Source organism: Centruroides vittatus, unplaced genomic scaffold (assembly GCF_030686945.1).
Source record: "Centruroides vittatus isolate TY-2023 unplaced genomic scaffold, ASM3068694v2 contig_301, whole genome shotgun sequence".
NCBI classification, from domain to species: domain Eukaryota; kingdom Metazoa; phylum Arthropoda; class Arachnida; order Scorpiones; family Buthidae; genus Centruroides; species Centruroides vittatus.
Window position 1 is genome coordinate 2725318 of NW_027121927.1, and position 22466 is coordinate 2747783.

The window sequence follows — 22466 nt, forward strand, 5'->3', positions numbered from 1 at the left end:
CATTGTCTTTATGACAAGTACTTCTCGGTGCAGAAACAATGACAAAATATTACATTTGGATTGACTGTTTTCGCTAATGCCACAAATCCTTTGACCGATTCCATCATAGATGCTGCTCAATCAGTACAAATACCGACACATTGATCCCATGATAATTTTAACATATTCAAATATGAGGTTATCGTGTCAAATAAGACCTGTCCAGTTATACACCCCAATAGTTCTTTGCAGCATAAAAATTTATTTATTATCTTCTGTTCATAAATGAATCATATAAAGCCTAAGAGTTGTACCTTGCCACTTATGTCAGTTGATTCATCTAATTTGTAATGCAAAGGACATGTTAAAAAGTTCATCTGCAACTGTTCTTTCGATGTTGCAGGACATGTCATTAATTCTTCTGTGAATCGTGTCATCAGATACCGGAATCTTCAAAATTTCCTTCTTTGCTTCTTCCCCAAACATAATTGTCACTATTTCACAGCAGGCAGGTAAAATGAGAGATTTGCTATTGTGTGTGGCTTTAATTTTAATGCTACTAACTCAGCAACTTTATATGATGCAAGTTAAGCTTTATCACTTACTTTCATTGTTTTTTCAAATTGTCTTCTTTCTTTACCTTGCATTTCCAAAAGCCTTTTGAAATATTCTTTATTTTTTGATGAAAGATCTTTATGTTCAGTCAAAAAATGACATTTTAATTTAGTGGGCACCATAGTGCTATTTGAAAGTTTCTTTCCACATACAATGCAGAGAGCATCTGGACAATCTGTATTTCCGGTCCAGGTAAATCCAAATTTTAAGTATTCTTTGTCACACAAGTGATTGATATTTTGAGTTGATTTCACAATTTTTATCTCTTCTTCATCGTATTTAATTCTACTAGTGCTAGGAGTGGCATTGCCATTATTACTATCAAGACAAGATTTCTTTACGATGAAATTACCCATTACCTTTAAAAAAAATATTTATGAAAAATATAAAATTAATTGATAATATGATGCAAAACTTATGTAAATTTATTTGATTAAAAACATCAAATTGTTACAGTTACTGGAAATCAACGAAAAACCACATTGACTGCTCAAACGTAAACTTCCCATGCACACCAACAAGCATTGCCAGAAGTTTTTAGTGTTTGTAGCCAAAAGTTTTCTAAAAGTAGCCAAAAATGTAGCCAAGTCAAATTTATGTAGCCCAATAAGTAGCCAAATGATATTTTTTATGCCAAACTAATAAAAGGGTAGCCAAATTTGGCAATGTTGACATCAACCTGCAAATGGACACACACAGTCCCTCTACCGGTCATACATTTTCTATACCACTCAGTCTACTATATGACATCACTGGAGTTTGCTGACTACAATCCCATACAAAAATTATTTTACATTATATTGATTTTTCTTTTGCAACAATTTTTAATAGTATAATTCATTTTTTCACAAAACACTTGAAGTGACTTTATGGAGCACCATGTTCTGCAGACCACAGATTGAGAACCACTGCTCTATAGGCATTGGTAATAAATGGAAGCTCATTGGTTTAGAGAATATTCACTTTGTTTGCTAACCTTAAATGAACAAAATGATTAATTTATATTTGAATTTAAATATTCAAATATAAAAAAATAAATATTTACTAGTCAATTTACAAACACTTTTAGGTAAGTCCAGGAATTGTAATTGTGTAGTTTGCCTAGACCTGACTTCAGTTCTATTTTTAAAAATAAAATTTGAGCACACCTTAGATAAATTTATAATAGTATTGGAAAAATTACCAGATTGAAAAAAAACTGTTGCCAAATGGCTTGAAATATTGCCAAATTTGGTGATAACTCACCAGACCTAGCAAAATCACACACACACACACACAGTTCATTCATTGCTAACAGCATCCCTACCAAGTTGGTATCCTCCAAAAACAACAATTGCCATCAAGAACAGAGCCTCCTCTCCATAACTCAAGAGGAGGTTCTATTATATCATTAGTTAGTTTTATAGCTCAATATCCATTGCCATATTCAAATGCCTGCCATGGCATAACAATATGCAAGACAGCTATGGAAATAAATCAGTTTGTAAAATGAAATAATTCCAATATACAGTAATACCTCGACTTATGCGAACCTGGAGAACATACGTGGGACCACCTGGAACGCCGCTGTGACAGCCGTGGGATCTGATGCAACTTGAGTCCCAGTTGCATTACGCATGGACAGATATGCCACAGAACATTATATGCAACCTTTATGCCTGCGTACCGAGGGGTATCACAGCTTGTATCCGCGGTAGAGGCAGCCCAATGGGATATTAGCGCCTGCACTGTATTGCACATTACTGCACAATAAAGTATGTTTTTGTTTTATGGTTGCAATCATATACCTGTCAACATCACATACCAATTTTTATTCAAATCCAACAAGTCCTTCATGGTGCGTTATTTTTTGTCGTCCAGTGTAATATTTGCAATCCGTATCAATTTTATCCATTTTTATTCAAAAACATGTCACAATACCATATAGCCACAACTGAATAAATGTCAACTAATGGCAAAATTTAGGCTGTGAAGCTTCTCTTAGAAAAAAGAAAAAATTTTATGATGAAAATACTCAATATACTAGAGGGAAAAAAGACAGGCTGTGTTAACTCAGGATATTATTTCTAGAACAAAATGGCCAAGTCTAAGTTAGCTCAGGCTAGTATGTTAGACGAATAAAAATGTTTTTGGTACTTTAGTCAGTTAAAAACTCCTACAATGGAATATCATATGTTACAGAATAAAAGAACAATTTATATTTATGCATTAATTTGAATTTTGTTCAATTCTGTAACATTCAATATTCTATTGTAGGAATTTCTGTAACTGAAGCTGGCTTAGCAGGAACAAAAACTTTACATACAAACATTTGGCTATCTAAAAAAAGCTGTGCCAATTTCATTTTTAAATTTATTAATAAAGTAGCAATTTTATAAAGTTTAATCATTATTTACATAAATCATATTATTCCTGTAGGGCAATTAGAACGAAAATAAAAGCATATAATTTTTATTTTTTTGAAATAGCAGCAAGGTTTAGGCCAAAGTTTTAAACACAAAAACATGTACATCAAACATTCAGCACCTATAAGCCTAGAAATTTGACAATAGCATTTGGAATGTTGAGCATGATTCCACTGTCTTCCGAAACACTGTTGTCAAACTTCTAGGCTTATAGGAAAGTGGTGCTGAACGTCCAATGTACATGTTTTTGCGTTTAAAACTTTGGCCTCAACCTCACTAATTCTAATAAAGCAGTCAGGCTACATTTTGACAAGACAGCAGAATTGGATTAAGTATTCAATGGTCATTGTAAAGTATTTTTTTCCAGTCACTTAAGAAAGTTATCTTAAATCAGATGTTTTTAATTAATAAAATAAATACAAGTATTAGCAGAAGAATGATAAAAATTAAAAAATAATAGTTATATAGAAACTAAAAGTGATCATAATTTATTTAAAAAACCAAATTAAAAACTTAATAAAAATAAAGTAATAATAAAGGCCAGTTTATGTGGTTTTTTTATTCTACAATAATATTTCATAATTAACAATTTTAATTCTTATCTTTATTAGTTTTTTCAATATTAGAAAATTAATCACTACACTCATTTTGGAAAAATTCCAAAATACATTATTATTTTATCTTCCATATTCTAGAAATAGGCATCGATCTTTTTTATTATTACTACTACTACTACTACTACCACCACCACCACCACTTAAACTAGATCTTTCTAATCAATGTTTAAAGAATGACAATATCTAAGAAGTTATATATAAAAAAATCTAAATTACAAAGTATACAAAAAAAATTTAAATCTAGAATAAAAATTACATAAATTACATGTTAAACCATCTTAATACTTAGTCACTTAAAATTTTAATTGTTATTAACTACTTTTAATTTGATTACAAAATTAAAGTCTCTATCTTTATTTTTTTTTAAAACTGCTTTAGTCATAATCTCTTAACATTTAAATCCTGAAATTATGGGACAGTGTCAGATAAACCAATTTTACAATGCCTGTTTTCTTTACTGTTGAAAAACAGTACATCAGTACAAGACATCAGACCAAATACACACATATACATAATATACAGGATTGTTCAGAAAGATTGTAGTAATTTTTGACACACAGTTAAAACACTGGATGAAGTGAAAATTATTAGAATTGTAAAAATCAATGATTGTTATAAAAAAATGACCTTGAGTGAGACATCTGTTACAAAAAGTCCATTAACACTTTTGAAACTGTTTTTTTTTTTCATGCAATGAATCTATAGACTGAGCTTTTTTAAAATTGTACATTTGAAAATGAACAACTATAGTTTTTATTATTAATCTATTCAGAGATTTTTTCTATTTAATTTGATATATAGAATAAGTAGGAATTTGTTGATATAGGTTTGATTCTAGATAATATGAATTTAATGCAAACAAATACAGAAATCAATTTTTTAAGCATTTTTTTATAATTGCATCATTTGAAAAATCTGCTCTGGATTCTGATTTAGTAATGGTTTATTTTCATTCTATTGATTGTTTTCTACCATCTGAGAAAGATCTAAAATTTTGTATATATATAATTTTTGATTTTTGTTTATATGCCAACCCAGTAAATATGCAACTTAGTACTCCATTAAAAAATGCATTAAACTGTAATGGTTGTGATGATTTTGCTTATTTTCATTTATGGTTTTAAAAACTAAACATTAAATTAGTTATTAATAACTAATAACGGCAATGAAAAAAGGTGAGAAAATTATTTGTTGCAGAAAAATACAATAAAAATTGAAAAACTTAAAATAATTTTATTTTAAATCTTGTCAACAGATGAAGCTAGGTATTACATTATCTAACTAAATGTTTGTTGGAAATAGGAACAGACATATTTAAAACAAATGTGTAAAGATCGGCACAAACTAGTTAAAGCAATTTAGTTCAATCATCGCCCAACTGATGGCCATCAATTACCAGTCATTGACCCAATGTCATTGTATGTCATACCCTTCGATGGAAAGTAGGTGGTCCGTTCATTGCCTCTAGGATCCAAGAAGTTTGATTTTTCAGACAGTGAATGACGATGCTGATTTGCATTTGAAAATTTGCATGAAAGGTGCATTGCATTTGCCATAGGCCACAAAGAAGGCACATGTTTATGCTTCATGTCTCAGCTACTCTGGGATTACAAAACAGAGCTGTTTGATAAATTTTCACAGCAACAACAATATAAATTATTTTATTGAAATTTATAAATCTATCATGTACTTGATTTCTTTTTCATTTATTTATTAAATTTCTGACAGACAACAAATGAAAGCAGTTGAAGCTAACATCAACTACAAAGTTGTCATTATTTTACAAAACAAACTATCGAGCAATAGTTCATAGAGGGGTAGACGAAATGCTCATTGGTTCTGTAGAACTGTCACAAATGATATCACAAGCTGCAAATTTGCCCAATAATCAAAGAAAACTAGTTACATGACCATAAAATTTGCCTCTGATGTCATGTCAAAAGCAATGGCATTGCCTAGTTTGTACTGGCTTTAAGAGATGAGGGGATTCTTAGGGGTCCAAAGTCATTTCCGTAACTCTTATGAGAGGCATGTTGAAAGTGTTTAGATTATTTAAATTTAGTTTAATTTGTTTTCCTCAGTTTTCACAAGATGACAAGTTTTATTTTTGTTACTTGTTTCTTTTCTTCTATCAAAAAGGCAAAAGTGCCATAAACAGCAAAAGAAATGAGTGATGTTTATGGAGAGAGTTGAACCACCATTTGTTCCCAACACTAGAATTCCCTTTATGACAAACTTCAATAATTTTGAGGCTTATGAAATAGTTTCCACTGAACACTGGAAAAACTGGAAAGTTCTATGGAGAGTATTATGAAGCATCCTCATAGATAGCAATATGTAACTAAACAATGGCATGGATACAATTGAATAAAGTATGTTTGCAGTTTTAAAACAGTTTCTTATTTCTCTTAAAAAATTGTTACAAACTTTCTGAACAAGTCAGTATTAATCACATTACATACTTAACTTTTTTGTATAATACCTAAAATAAATTTTTAGGGTTCAGCTTTTATAGAAATTTATTTTCAAAAGTAATGTTTTCATTTTCAAGTATTTTTCACAGAGTTATTTGGAATGAAATATTTTAACATTTTTGCCATAATTTGTTATTTTTTCTTCTTCTCCAGCTAAATCCCAGAATATAATAATGGTCTATTCATGATATAAATACTAATAATTTATATAAAAGTAGTTTTTCCTATGAAATCCAGTTTATTTTTATAATTTCATTACTATATTCCACTAAAAAGTATATTATATTTTCAACATTTTTATATTTTACTTGTTCAATTTCAAAAGCAAAGCAAAATAATTTATTTCTCTATACACTTCAAATATCTAAGATATAGTTATTTTCCAAATTTTATAACATTCTGAAAATAAATATAATTTCATATATTAGTGTCTTTACAAGTTATTTCATACATAGTTCTACAAATGCTATCGTCCCAATATCATCATTATACTATATATACTCTGTAGCAAAATACAGAAGCATTTAACTTCATTCACTTCCATACTTCACATTTAAATTAATATAATAATTTATTGTAGTATAATCATTAATTAATAGATAATTTTCAAACAACTACACAAACTTTTTTTACATTTTAAACAGTGAGATAATCTGTTTTCTCAATCCCAAACATTACATAATAATTGTGGTATACTTTATTTATACTTATGATAATTTGTTTTTTAAGAACTTTTTAAGCCAAAACATAAAATTCTTTAAAATCCAAAATTAAAACTGGAAGAGAACACTTGTAAAATGTAAACCATTCACACTTTTCCAGCAAAGGGTTTATGGAACAAATGTGTTTGGTTTATTTTATAAACCTGTCTCAGGTTTCTAACTATAAAATTCCAAAATTCCAAACTGGAAACTTTTTTATTGAAAATTGAATTCTAAATTTTTTTTATCATTGTCATTATCAGAAAAGTAACACTTGCATATACAGTTAAACCTCGCTTAACGAGCATAATTCGTTCCAGAGTTTTACTCGTAATGTGAAACACTCATTAAGCGAAACAATTTTTCCCATAGAAATTAATGTAAAATACGATAATGCGTTCCATGACAAGAAAATGCTCAAATGTTTTATGTATAACGTTTATTCATAAAAAATTGTACACTGTTAAAGAACATCAAATCATCATCATCATCTTTTCTTCTAGCGCAGAATGAACCATCCTGGAATGAGAATTCGATTTGCAGAAAACAAAACAAAACAAAACAAAAAAAACAGCTAATATATTCGATAAACACTCCAAACAATATGCCAAATTCTTGGGTTATGTAAATACTATACTTAAATATTAGAAATTAATTAATTTGTCTAGATGTAGGCAGTTATGTTTCCATCTCTTATTGAATTTAATAATTATAAATAGTTAATTTTTAATTCAGACATTTCTAAAATTTAATTTGGAATCTGTCATTAAATTTAATGACCCAAGAATTTGGCATATTGTTTGGTGTGTTTATTATATAATGGGCTTTGGTTTTTGATGTTTATAAGTAATATGTGTGAACACAAGTTTGGAAAAATATATGATCACAAGCGACACTAAGATGCTTGCAGAAGTAGTGCTAAACACAGACTGATGGAGCATGCCGCATGTGCACAATTCGGGACTTCCCCTCTCCTCATCATTCGTTATGCGAAATATCACTTGTTAAGCGAGGCAAATTTTTACAATTTGTTTGCTCGTTATGCGAAATACTCGTGCAAAATGCTAGTTAAGCGAGGTTCCACTGTACTTACTATTACAGTAGAGCATTGATTATCCGACCCTCGATTAACTGACTTATCAGTTAACCGACCGCGTTCTAGTCGGCAAATTCAAATGTCCGCTAGTGATGTGGCGCTACAATATTTGGTTATGTCTTGGCTACTTTAATATTATTTTTGTTAAATTTTTGCATGTTTTAGCTGGCAGCACTGGCTCAACCATGAAAGAGAGACTAGTATTTAAACCAGGCCTAATACACTATACTAATAATGTATTTTTTCATACTTTTCAGTTATCCAACCAACCCCAGTCCCCAATTAAGTCGGATAATCGATGCTCTACAGTATGTATACGCAATCTGCATGTTGTTTGAATAGGGAGGCTTCTGATCATAACAGTATAAAATTATAATCTAATACATTCCTGGAGGAGTCAATGGAAAGCCCATTGCAGTTTTAAAAAAACAACCTAGTTCTTCCTATCAAACCACAGTTCTCTCTGAATAGAACTATCTATAATGACAGGGCTAAATTTTCCAAGCTAGAAAACTCAGGTGTCTATGATCCCTATGCAAGATTAGGTTTCTGATTTCAAAAATTTTCTGTATAGAGGCCGCAACCAGAAAGTTAGGAAATCATTTTGAAGAACACCAAGATAACATCTTAAATAGTAGGCTTTCCATTGACCTCACCAGGAATGTAATGAAACATAACTTTATACTGTTACGGTCAGAAGCCTATTTAAACAATGTGTAGATCATAAAGTTAATTTCCTCTGGAAAGAAGACTTATATGTATATGCTTATATTCACCATTGCAAGTAAATGATGTTGATGTTATTAAATCTAAGATTTTCTCATATTAGGTAATTTGGGATAGGACAAGAAGTAGACGTCAGGCATCATCTCTTAAGAGATGGCACCTAATATCTACCTCTAGTTTGGAATTACTTAGTTTCTAATTATTAATTATAATATAATATTAGCCCAATTAATTATGATGATCATTTGACTTAGTATCAATATATCAGGTTTTGGGAGGTTGTTATATATTTAGATATAAAAATTTTTATTTACCACTGCAATCATGAATGTTTATAGAACCTGACACCATTCTAATAAAACCAAATAAAATAAATACACTGCCAAAGTTGAATAACCAAAAAAAATTTTAAAAATCAAATATTTTCTGATTACACGTGTTTTCGTTACTTCAGCTTAATAGTGTGTTTGGTTTTACTACAGCAATATAGAAAAATTTATAAATAATATATAACAATATATTATTTATCCAACCCTCTGATATATTATTTATCCGACCGATTCAGTGAATATACTGTGTATATTCACTGAATACCCTACTTGGTGAGGCTGCCAAAAAAAAACAATGAATCTCAGACAACATTTAAATTTTTTAGAAATGAAAACACAATTTTTATTACTGAATAGAAGACATTGACCTCCACCTTAGAATAAGATTTAGAATTTAAGCCTTTTTTCAGATAGTTCCAAATAATCAACTGATATTCAGTATTCAAAACAGAAAAATACTCAGTATTTGGCAACAGTAACATGGAATAACTATTCAGCATTGGCCAAAACCCTTCTCATTTGGTCCATCCCTAATAAATTTAAATTTAAAGAATTACAGAAAAAACAAAAGATTAAACAGAAAATTGTAAAGAAAAGTTAATATTAAAGTAAATGCTTTTATTTATTTTCCTGCTGTTACAAAATACCCTCCCCCATATATCTATAATTTATCTTTTTTAAATGTACAGTACATACAAAAAGATTTAATAAAATTATTGACAAGACTGTCTTGTCTATAAAATCGTACTGCAGTTTTTGTTACCAGCTTAGAAGTATGAAGAAGTACTGTACATGTCAAGAGTTGATATTTGGCACAGAGTATTAGGTGCCCAAATCATTTGCGCATAAAAAAATCCAGACTTGTAGGTAGTCAGGGGACCGAGAACAGAGTCAAAATAAAATACAAAATGGTGACCCTCTTCTACAAACAGGTACCTCACCCCACCGAAGTCAGTGGGAAGAGTACCACCCACAGTCATTCTAAAAAGTGAAATCTGACCTTAGAAGATACTATGTATTCAGTCCTATGTTAAATAAAATTTGTAATATAATTTTGTAAATTTGGAAGTGCTTCAAATGTGACGTTAAAACAGGGTTATATGTCGTTATAAGTGGGTTTTTTTTAACATTATCTCCAATATAGTAAAATCGGGAAACCGAATAAAAATTTTACGTGTAGGGCAGAGGGCTCCACTGCGTGACCTTCGCCCTTTGACCTCACTTTGCTCCTAAACTCTAACAAGGAGAGACATCTTTTTACTTCATTTAGTTAACCTTTCGATTCGACAGCCGTGCCGATCTTAGATTTATATTAAATCAAGCCAGTCCATAAGTTCATGCGTATTTTTATCTACAAAAAAAAACAGCAAAAAATTTTAATTAAATTTTATTTCAATCTATAATGTATTCACCATTATTTTGTACAATTTCTTGCCATCCTGATGGTAGCTTTTTAATCCCGTCTTCGTAAAATGATTTCGGTTTTGTATCAAAATATTCAGAAATAGCCTTTTTTACATTGTTCTCATCCTCAAAAGTTTTCACTTTTAAAAAATTCTGCAAACTGCAAAAAAGATGATAATCACTGGGAGCAATATCTGGCAAATATGGTGGATGAGGTAAAATTTCCCAGTTGTAGCTTTCAAGTTTCTGTACGGTTATTTTTGCAGCGTGTGGTCTGGCATTGTTATGCTGCAAGAGAACCTGCTTTCTGTTCACTAACTATGGTCAATTTTTTTTTTCAATTTTTCATTTAAACGCTCTAATTGCTCACAATACATTTGAGCTGTAATTGTTTGATTAGGTTCTAACAGCTCAAAGTGAATTACATCTGACATATCCCACCAAACAGACAAAAGAATTTTTTTTGGATGCAACCCACCTTTTGCAGTCAGTTTTGGCTGCTTGTCGCGATCCATCCATTGTCTTTTTCTCGTCACATTATTATAGAGGATCCATTTTTCGTCTCCAGTAACCAGCCTACCAAGAAAAGGTTCTAAAGCAATACGGGATAAAAGAGACATGCAAATGTTTACACGTTGTTGTCGGTTAGCTATTGACAGTTCATGTGGTATCCATTTTCCTAGCTTTGAAACTTTTCTGATTTGTTGTAGGTGTCTATGAACAGTTCCATTGGATGAATTTAAACGTTCCACAATTCCATCAACTGTTAAAAATGGTTCTGCTTCAACTAGTGCAGATAGAGCATCATTATCAAAGTCAACACATCTTCCAGTACAAGTCTTATCCTCTACACTAAAATCATTGTTTCTAAATCTTTCAAACCACTTCGGCACAGTCCTTACACTAATTACAGCTTATGTACAGTATTTATTTTTTTTGCTGCATTTGTAGCATTCTCACTACTTAAAAATAAAAACTATAAAACATGTCTTTTATATTCATCAGTTACTTCCCTTTTAATGAAAATAAACAACTGAAATGTTCACAATTCTAAACAGTATTATATGAATGAGATCCAATTTAACACTTCAGTGTAAAAATTATCACATTAGACTGACATTTTTAAAAGCAAAACAAGATTTTTCTCAAGGTCATAAAAATGCACATGGACTTATGGACTTACCTGATATCTGGACATTATTGTAAATATCACATAGTTTACTTAATTTGGATTGGCTATCAGTTTCTCAGTTAATTTTTACGGGCAGAACAAAAGACACAGAACACGTGGTTGAGGTCAACAGACAAGGTAGGACGCAACCCAGTATTGTTTGTGCGAAATAAAAAAATAATTTCGGATGATACAACAGCCACAATTATTTTTTCAAAAATGGGAAATTTTCGTTAGGCATTGACAAAAATTCAACCGAGGCCGACACGCAACGGAAAGAAATTTCTACATTGGATAGGTTAATTTCACCAAAAATGCCTCGTGGACAACCTCATGGTTGTGGCCGGAAAAGTTTGAACAATCACGCTCAAAACCAGCAATACTAAAGAAAATTGGAGTATGAGAACGAGATCTGCCATGAGCGTCAGTGATTCCGCTTAGTAGTGAGTCTCCAAGACATAGTTTTGTCCCAAATATGGTTTTACCATTTTACTTGTTTAAACTTTGAAACTATGAACATTTTACTCAACAATTTTATTTTCTGTATAATTTTTCATACTATTTATTCTAAATTTAAATTTGAGTTTATTAATTTTAAAAATATGTTTATTTTTAATATACTAATTACACGGTAATTCTACTCTTGCTTATAATTTTAGTTATACAGTAGAGCGTCGATAAGTGGAATGGCCGGAAAGTGGAACGATTTTCAGTCGGACTGTGTCGTGCTGAATCGAATGTTTTTGATACTAAATTTACTTCTAAAGTATAATTTTCATGTTTTTTATATTCTTTAATATATTTATTTTGTTTGTACAAAATGCAGAAATAATTTTTAACGATACGATAGCCTCGATGATTATTATAAAAATTTTCGTTAGGCTTAAAATCGACGAAAATTCAACAGGAAGCGACACGCAACGGAGAAAATTCAACAGGAAGCGATACGCAACGAAGAAAAATTTGAACATCGGACAGGTTAATGTATTTTTTCGTACAAAGTCGGAAACTGGAACAAATCATTAACTGGAAGGACCCCAGTCCCCAATTGGTTCCACTCATCGACGCTCTGCTGTATTTCCAATTGAGAGTGGTGACCAACAAATTCATGCATTCAGGGACTTTTATTCATACGGCATCACCAATTAGAGCAGGAAGAGATTTTCTTTTTTGAGGTTCGTAACATTTCTGTTGCTTGCAGTAAAAGATTCTCTTTCGCAGCAGCTCTTTCTAGAAATAAACTCGTGTTGTTCAGTCAGGACTTGATACAAAGATGTGGTAGGTTGCAGCTCCTCTTTAATATTTTCCTTTAAAATATGGTTTTTGATATGATCACTGCTCAAATTTTTTTTAAAAATGTTAACAATTTCTTCAAGTTGTTCTTCAGTTTTAATATTTGCCATTTGCTCACCAGGCAATGACGACGATGCTATGCCTCTTTTTGGTTTAATGCCAAGCAGGGCATAATAAGGACTTTGACGTATTCCTTCATGGTGTGCTTGGCAAATTGAACAAAGAGCAAACCATCTGACCATTTATTTGTATTGTTATCGTTCATCTATGCAGTTAAATTCTGTATATCCTGATTGGCCCTAGTTTAACATCACTAGTTTAACATTGAAATCTGTAAGTAATACTAGATGGGAGAGCAGAATAAAAGCAGAATAAATATATCAAATATTTTAATGGATTTTTTTAGAACTCCTGTCACCTATATAGAATTATCACAAAAACATACCAGTAAGCTTCTATCAATTAAGTTAAGCTATAAATCTACTCACAATTCACATAATGGGGCAAGGGCAGCCAAATATCTAGCAGGCAGGCAGCTAACAGCCCAAAGGATGGAATCATTGGAAGCATTATACAATATTTTGGTGTGTAGCTTCCACCAGCTAAACTGCATGAGGTTGGTGCTCTGTAAAGTACGTGTGCAAATGCCTATAATCTGGCTGCTTTTTACTTTTGCAATGGAAGCTGTCCTGTTTTCGACAATATAGTGCTTCTTTCCACCACTGATATTCGAATACATATACAATAGCAATCTTGTTTTTTCACATGTAGTATAGAAATTTGTAATAAGATACATAATGCAGTTATAATAAAATATTAATTTTAATTAATTCAAAGTATGTTAAAATATGAAAACCACACAATATGTATTTATATTTTAGAAAATACAAGGGAAGCGGTGCGGCATTTCCACTGCTTCCAAGAACAGCACACCACTGATAAAAATTTGTAATAAGAATAAAAAATTGAAAATGTTGCTGATACTTCTAATCAAACTCAACAAAAAAGCTGAGATGACGACAATACTTTGTAAAAAGAAAACACACTTGTTTAACTAAAATCAATATTGTAATAATAATAAGTGTAATACAGTTGACAATGGTTTGCATTTACAGAATATACCAATGCTATAAAATACAACCTTGAAAACTCAGCTGTCACTAAACACTATATTTCCATAATTGCATTATTATTAAAGAATTTGTTTAAAATATTAAAAACCAAAAGAAATACTACCAAATGCAAATTATACATTTAGAAATTATCAAAATTCATGATAACGTAAGAATAAACAAAAACATGGGTACAACTAGATCCCATCTGGTAGCCTTAAACATCTGAAACCTATTAGGTAACAGGTAATACACTTACAACACCAAAACAGGAAACCACACTATGGTAGCATTGCTTCTGTAGTAAAAAACATTGTAAGCTTACCGACTGCAGAAACTATGTAACCTTTCTTAAAACAGTTCTTACTTTTGTAATTGTAATCTTGTTTATAACTTTGCAATACATTCATTTCCATAGTTTATTTACTGTACTTTATAATTGTTGCTTAATGAAATTAATTGTGACCTCTGGTTGCTATTCGTATAGGAAACATACTACAGATTCTGTGAAAAATCCCAAAAATCATCATGCATTTCTCCAAACTAGCTTTAATCTCAATGGCATTTAACCTCTTCTTTACTAGATATTTTATCCCAACAAATCTGTTCTCTCTATTTTTTTTGCCATAATCTAATTTGCTACCTCAATCCATTACAGAACTTTCTATTTACTCTTTAATGCCAAAATGTTGCAAGCATGACAAGTAGCAAAGATATTCCTGACACCACTGTTTCATGTAGATAATATTGCCATTTATATGTGATTCCAACAACTTTCTGAACCACAAACATATTCAGAGTCCTTAATTCATTAACTATCATCTGATTAAACTAACAGAAATTTTCATTTTTTATAACTTTTATATTAACTACAAGAATAGTTGCTCTTAGAATTTTTTTTTGTTATTTATGAAGTTAGTAATTATTGGGTTGTTTGGAAAGTAATTTTGTTTTTTTATTACTAGAGAAATTAGATGTATTTTTACCAGCCAGTTTTATTTTAAACCACATTTTCATTATATACTTTGACAGCTGACATTAAAAAATTTTGTTTGATTCTGTACAATTGTTTTTTTTGGTGACCCATCAAATATGGAAAATCGAAAGCATCATTTTTTGGCATATTTTGTTTTATAACTAAAAAATCAAAATGGTGTTCAAACAAGAAAAAAATTGTGGTACATGTTTGGAGAAGATATGTTGAGAGAAAGACAGTGCCAAAACTGGTTTACAAAATTGCTTTCTGGCAATTTTAATATTGAAGATACACCACGTTCTGGATGGCCATTCAAAGCCAACGAAAACAAAATAAAGGTACTGATTAAAGCAATCTGCCGTATAACATGTGAAATCACTAAGAGATTAAATATGTTAAAGTGAACCGTTTATTATTACTTAAAACGAATTGGTTTCGTTTCAAAGCTCGATATATGGGTTCCAAATGTTATTAAAGAGATGCTCTCTATGGTTGGATTTTAAAGAAATTTTTTCTTTTGAGCTTTTACCAGACAATTTAACAACTGATTCAAAAGTGTACTGCTATCGAGTAAACAAATTGAGTAATATCATCAAACAGAAAAGGCCAGAATTGATCAACAAACAAAGTGTAGTGTTTTACCATGATAATGCCAAATTTCACACAAGTTTGGTAACTAGTCAGAAACTGTTATAACTTAGATGGGATATGTTATCACACCAACCATATTTGCCAGATCGGGCACTCTCATATTATTACTTGTTCCGGTCTATACAAATTTTTTTTAACTGTAAGACATTTACTTGAAATGACAATGTCAAAAATCACTTTGATCAGTTTTTTGTAAACGATCAAAATTTTTATGATTGTGAAATCATGCTACTACCAGAAACAATGACAACAGGTATTTGACCAAAATGGTCAATATATAATTCAATAAAATATTTATTTATTATAAGAATATTGTGTTTATTTTTCTATGGAAAAAACAAAATTACTTTCCGAACAACCGAATAGTACTGAACTTTGATTAGTTCTAAAAGTTTTACCAGGTAGCACTGGTTGCCTTTTTTTTCTTTTTACTCATATGGAATGTTGAAATGCTATATTTTAAAACACAATTGTTTTCATAAATAAAACTTAAAATGAATACAATGTATCTTCATTTCATTAACTACTTTTTAGATTTTCAGCACAAGATTTTTCCTCCAAAAATAATGAATATTCAAAAAATAAAAAAATAAAAAGCCATACTTCCAGAATTCACAACAACTCTTCTAAACAGTTGGGAAGAAATAAAATGGTATTGCATTTTCACAGTTACTTTCCAGACAATGAAACTATAGTATAATCTTAAAATAAAAAACATGATAGAATAACTGGTCATTTGAGAAAGTAACCTTGCCCAAATAAGAGAATTTATTATGATTTAGATAGGTTATTGTTAACCTGAGTATAACAATTTATCAGTGTAAGTTGATATAAAAATAATAATACATCTTCATTTCAACATTACACAAATTTCTAGTTCATAACAATATTTTACAATATTGTTTGAAGATTTATTTTCAACTTATATTAAATGTGATAAAACCTCTCTATCAAATTTGTTTTGAAAATATTGTTATTTAAACTAGTTACTGCATCTTTATAAATAACCAACCAAGTTGAATTCAAACTATTATATAACCAAATTATTAAATAAATACCAGATTTCATACATTTTGGCAAGCTACTAGTACTCAATATAAAGTAATTTGTACTAAAGTTAGGCAGTTATAAAAGATGGCAACCTACCTTCTTACTTTTAGAACAAATTATTAATTATTAGTAGTTAGCCAAAATATAGAATAAAACAATCTGACATTTAATGATTTGGTGACAATTATAGCTTCAGTAAAGTGATCATTTTCAAAACAAAATTATAGGCCTAGTTAAACATTTTTATAAATTTAAAAATAATATATTTTCTACTGGCATTGTTAATGAATTTTAGTCAGAAGTTTATAGAGATATAATCAAGAATATGTAGTTATAATTATAAATTAATACAGTAGAGTGTCGATAAGTGGCATGTCGGTAAGTGGAATGGCTGGAAAGTGGAACGATTTTCAGTCGGACTGTGTCGTGCTGAATCGAATGTTTTTGATACTAAATTTACTTCTAAAGTATAATTTTCATGTTTTTTATATTCTTTAATATATTTATTTTGTTTGTACAAAATGCAGAAATAATTTTTAACGATACGATAGCCTCGATGATTATTATAAAAATTTTCGTTAGGCTTAAAATCGACAAAAATTCAACACGAAGCAACACGCAACGGAGAAAAATTTGAACATCGGACAGGTTAATGTATTTTTTCGTACAAAGTCGGAAACTGGAACAAATCATTAACTGGAAGGACCCCAGTCCCCAATTGGTTCCACTTATCGACTCTCTACTGTATATGCAAAGATTGCTATGGAAATTATCAGCCAGTATACTGGATGAATGCTACTGAGTATGTGGATGAGTGTCCCCACATAGCAATATTAACATGCTTTTTATGGTTACAGTTCCAAATTCAAAAACCTGTAAATAAAAGGTCTATCACAAGCCCAAACAGTACAGCAATGATGCTTGGACATATATCATCACTAATGATATATATCCATGCATAGTTGTAAGTTTGAACTATAATCCAGGCATTGCTCTTCAAGAATTTCTAAAATTATTACTTATTAAAATTCCCAAATCTTCAAGTCTGAATACCGGTATTAAGATACCGGTACCGGATACAAACATTCAAAAAGAGAGTACTTATTAAAATTCACAAGATCATAGGCTACACTAAAATAAAGAAAAAGTATCTTCACAATTTCATCCTTTTTCTTTATACTTTGGAATCAGATAAAGTCAATATGCAAAAAATGTAAAAATGCCTTATGTTTTTTGCATATTAAGACAGGAAACAATCTCCAAATACAGGGGGACTCCATTGTAGTCATCATCATCTTTGCTTTGAAACTACACTATTTGATCCTAAGGTGTAAATAAGGACAAATAGTGAAGACTTATGAACATGCTAATTTTAATTATAACTTGTTGTTCTGGCTTTTTATCATCATCATACTTGTTAGTTGAAAACCAGTAAAGTAATGGCAGTTACTTTATCATTATTTTTAATAAACTGACTCAAAATCTAAGTATTAACAACCATACAAATATTGAACACACGTTATTGAAAACATTATTCAAAATACAGCCTTGTACTAAACAAAACTTATTAAAATCGTAAAATCCAAAAATTCTATCAAAAATCAAATATAGGCCTATTCATTACTTTACTGCTTAAGAATAAATATTTATAACTTGCAAAAATCTTTCATTTTTATTATGTTATCAAAATAGTTCCATTTTCATGGTGTCTTTTTATAATTGGTGAAATATTTTATGTGAGATTTTGATATGCAGATAACAAGTCAAACAATTTGTTTTTGTAGTAAATTTAGAAATTTATTACAGGATGTCTCTGCAGATTATTTTTGGTTAGGCTGATATTTTCTGAAACATATTTTTATCAAAACCTTATTTCATAAATATTTCTGTTCTTTTCTAGACTAATTCCATAATATAACATTATAACACAGATTAAGTAATTATACAATTTCACAAAAATCCATATTAGTCAGCAATGATTAATGTAGATGAAGAAGTAAAGATGCAGAAATACATTCTTTATAAATGTTTTATACTTTCGATAAAAAATTATCTTATGTATTTAATCTACTAAATTTAAAGATGTTAATTCAAAATATTTCCTAAGAGTTTAAAAACCAACTAAGTGCACAACAAAACATTTAAATATAAAATGAAAAAAAAAAAAATTCAAATTTAACAATTAATGTTTCATTTATCAATATCTGATATAGTAACATTGTATTAATTTATTATAAAAATATCCACACTCGATTATTTTCTGTGAATTAAAGAAATCCATTTTTAAAACATTAAAACAAATATGCTGAATCATCTAAAGAAAAAGAACAAGTGCCAATACATTTTTAGCACTAAATAGATGAATATGCTCATAAAATATGATAGATTATTACATAATAATCTAAGTTTCATACAATTTAACTCTAAGTGAATGTGTAATATATTCATTTTTAATGATTTATATAAAAAATGAATATATAATCTCAATGCAACTAAGAAGAGATCTAAGTTTTAGTATTGGATTTATTTCAGTAAAACTGAGATCAAATATCTTTTTCTTTTCTTTTTTGGTCTGGCATTTCTCCAATATTCATTGACAAGGATGAGAAGGTATCTTAACAACTATATATATGAAAAATAAAATCAACCATTAAAATCAGAAGTTATTTTATCGACTTTCAACGTGGCTAAATTTAAATAAAAGAACTAATCACTAATCAAGAATTGCCTTTCTGTTCTTTTTTTGCTTTTATGTATAAAGAATCACAATCAAAGAACTAATATCTATCAGACAAAATCAATCATCATAGTTGGAACATTATTAAATTCATAATAAATCGAACAAGATAATACATAACCAGTTTATCTAGTAAGTTTAAGTCGCGAATAAAAAAAAACTATTAGTTGTTTATTAGAATATTTTCATTAAATTTAAGAATTCCATAAATTTTTAAATAAATTATAATGATTAGGCCTAATTGTCATTCGGTCGAAGTAATTTTTTTCGAAATAAATGCAAACAGACAAAACAATACTATTATGTTATAAAAACTGTATTCAATACATATGTATTAATTATTTATAAAGTTCAATTAATGTTTTGGTTAGCCACTCCCCATTATAATTTAATTTGAAATTACTAGAAACATTTTTACGACGTTAACACACCTTTCCGTAGATGAGCACTAGACTGATATTGTCGTTATCTTCGTCCGGTGACATTAAAGAACTAACGTTTCGAACAATTTAAATGTTTCGATAAGTTTCGCACTATATAGGCGGGAAACGAACAAAATGGCGACCGTCACTCTCGTAATGTCGTGTTTAGCCAAAACGAGATAATACGGGAAGGATCACATCTCCAGTAAAGAAATTACCCTTGTGTGAAAAGTGTGAAAAATAAAGAAAATAATTCGATAAAATAAGTTTTGGCTGAAATATTTAATTTATAATTATTTAATACGTAATTGTATTTTTTAAATGAAATAAAAATTATTATTGTAAAAATTTTGAAATTAAAATGTTATAATTATTTATTTTGAAATTTATATTATAAATTTATTATTTATAACCAAAAATTGTGAATTATATTTTATATAACCTTATAAATAATATTTAAGTAATATAATCAGTTTTAATCAAATCATCCGTTCTAATAAAATAATGATATCGTAACCTGTTAGAAACAAAACTGAATACATACTATTCTATTATTATGCCATTGTAATAAATATTTTTAGTATTTCTTTTTTTGGAAAGTTAAGAATATTATTTATAGAATATATCTTAAAAAATTTTCTTAAAAATTATGGCGTTGCAATATGATATACAAATCGTCGGATCAGTGGCCGGATGGCCGAGCGGTCAAAGAACCTACCGCTCTGGGGGACCCGGGATCGAATCCGAACGGGTCGAGCAATCCCCAGGAATTTTTCGAGTGGTGGTCCGTTCGGATATGTTGAGGCCCGGGCGAGAAAGAAAATATTGGGTCCCTTAAAAAAGAGAGAGCGAGAGACAAGAAAAATAATAATACATGTTAACAAATTTATTTCTAATAATTTTCAATAAAATTTGAATATAATATAACATATATTCAAATTTTATCGCCGATTGTAAACTTGTACGTAATTGAAATTGCACATATGAAACCAAACTTGTTGTCATTAGAAAAAAGTTGGTTTTGCGTTATAAGTTTAAGTTGCGTTTTGAAGTTATAAAGTTGGGGTTTTGCGGAGCCCTTCAAAAGATAGGACTCAGGGCGCGTGCCCGGTGTGTCCGCCGTTAAATCCGCCTCTGGTATCTCCAATATATATCATAATAACATCACAAACAAAATGCTTAGGATAAGTGAAGTTCGACACCAGTGCCGTAACTAGCCATTCCTGTGCCCTGTGCAAGAATTTGCATTTAGGCCCCTTAACTAATTAGGTTTGGAAAATTAATAAAACAAATAGATGCATTTTGGGCTCCCCTTCCAAGTGGGCCCTGTGCGGGTGCACCTTTTTTTTTTTTTAACTCTTTCCGCCCTGTGGGCACTAAGAGGGCCTCTTTTAGTAGGCCCATTATGGGTTCGGCCAGGCCCACAATGGGGCGACCGGGTGGTGAGGGACGGGGCCCGACATATCCGAACGGACCACCCCCCGAAAAATTCCTGGGGATTATTCGACCCGTTCGGATTCGATCCCGGGTCCCCCAGAGCGGTAGGCTGCCACCTTTACCGCTCGGCCATCCGGCCGTCGTGCGGGTGCACCTGTTGCACCTGTCTAGTTACGGCACTGTTCGACACTAATCCTCAGTCGAAGAAATACTTTCATTTTATTATATTGCAACGTTCTTATTTAGGGACAGATATTCAATATTATAACTATTAAGGATTACCCTGAAGAACTCGACTACTACTGTACTGTTAACTGTTTTAGATGCGGTTTTTGCATTTGCAGGAAAGCGAACATATTTTTAGACCCATCTAAAAATCCTCTAATTAGTCTCGGAAGAAAGTGGAACCTAATTCTTTCATCGGGTGAAAACGGGCAAGATCGGCTATAATCTAACAATCTTAATTTATCTTTGTATACTAAGTACATTTATCAATTAACAGGACTTATTATACTAGAAAATTATGGATGCAGATATTTAGTCTTACTGATCAGAAACAATATTTTTATTTAGTTCACCTGTAAAAAATATTGTTTCTGATCAGTAAGACTAAATATCTGCATCCATAATTTTCCAGTATAATAAGTCCTGTTAATTGATAAATGTACTTAGTATACAAAGATAAATTTAAGCTATAATAAAGGACACAAAGGCATAATAATTTAATAATCTTAATCTTTTATCTTTACTTTTAGCCCGAGAAACGCTAGGCTCATCTGCTAGTCCAGTCATAATTTTTTATATTTAAGGAAGGAAACTTAATCTTTTCTTCCAATAGTGTTACATGTTCAGGTAAAGAAGGAGGCAAAACGGAAGTGGGACAGGTCACGTACTGAGGAAGATAGATTTGCGTATAAAACGGCAAAGCGTGAAGCTAAGAGAGTAGTGGCACAGGCAAAGGCAGGAGCATATGCGAATTTATACGAGGAGTTGGATACAAGGGAAGGACAGAAGAAAATATATCGTTTAGCCAAAATCAGGAATAGGGCAACGAAGGACATCTCGCATGTAAGGCAGATCAAGGACACGACGGGGACGGTCCTTCGAAGGGAGAACGACATACGAGAAGGATGGAGGGCATACTTTGAGGGACTTTTGAATACAGAGAATGAAACAAAGAACAGAGAGGAAGGAAGCCAAAACATGGGCATGGTACAGATGGTAACCAGAGAAGAAGTGGAAAGGGCCCTAAAGAGGATGAAGAACGGTAA

General features: G+C 30.6%; 1 protein-coding gene and 1 long non-coding RNA gene across 6 annotated transcripts in view; one reads left to right on the forward strand and one right to left on the reverse strand.

The window, feature by feature from the left end:
• The window catches only part of fmt (phosphatase 6 regulatory subunit 1-like protein fmt), a 116996-nt gene extending 97022 nt beyond the window's left edge, over window positions 1–19974 (reverse strand). For all 5 annotated transcript variants that reach the window (XM_067267394.1, XM_067267393.1, XM_067267396.1 and 2 more), the window contains exon 1: window positions 19768–19974. The gene's annotated coding sequence lies outside the window, so the exon portion shown is untranslated. The remainder of the gene's footprint in view (window positions 1–19767) is intronic.
• The window catches only part of LOC136972783 (uncharacterized), a 240388-nt gene that overhangs the window by 127852 nt on the left and 90070 nt on the right, over window positions 1–22466 (forward strand). The window lies entirely within an intron of this gene.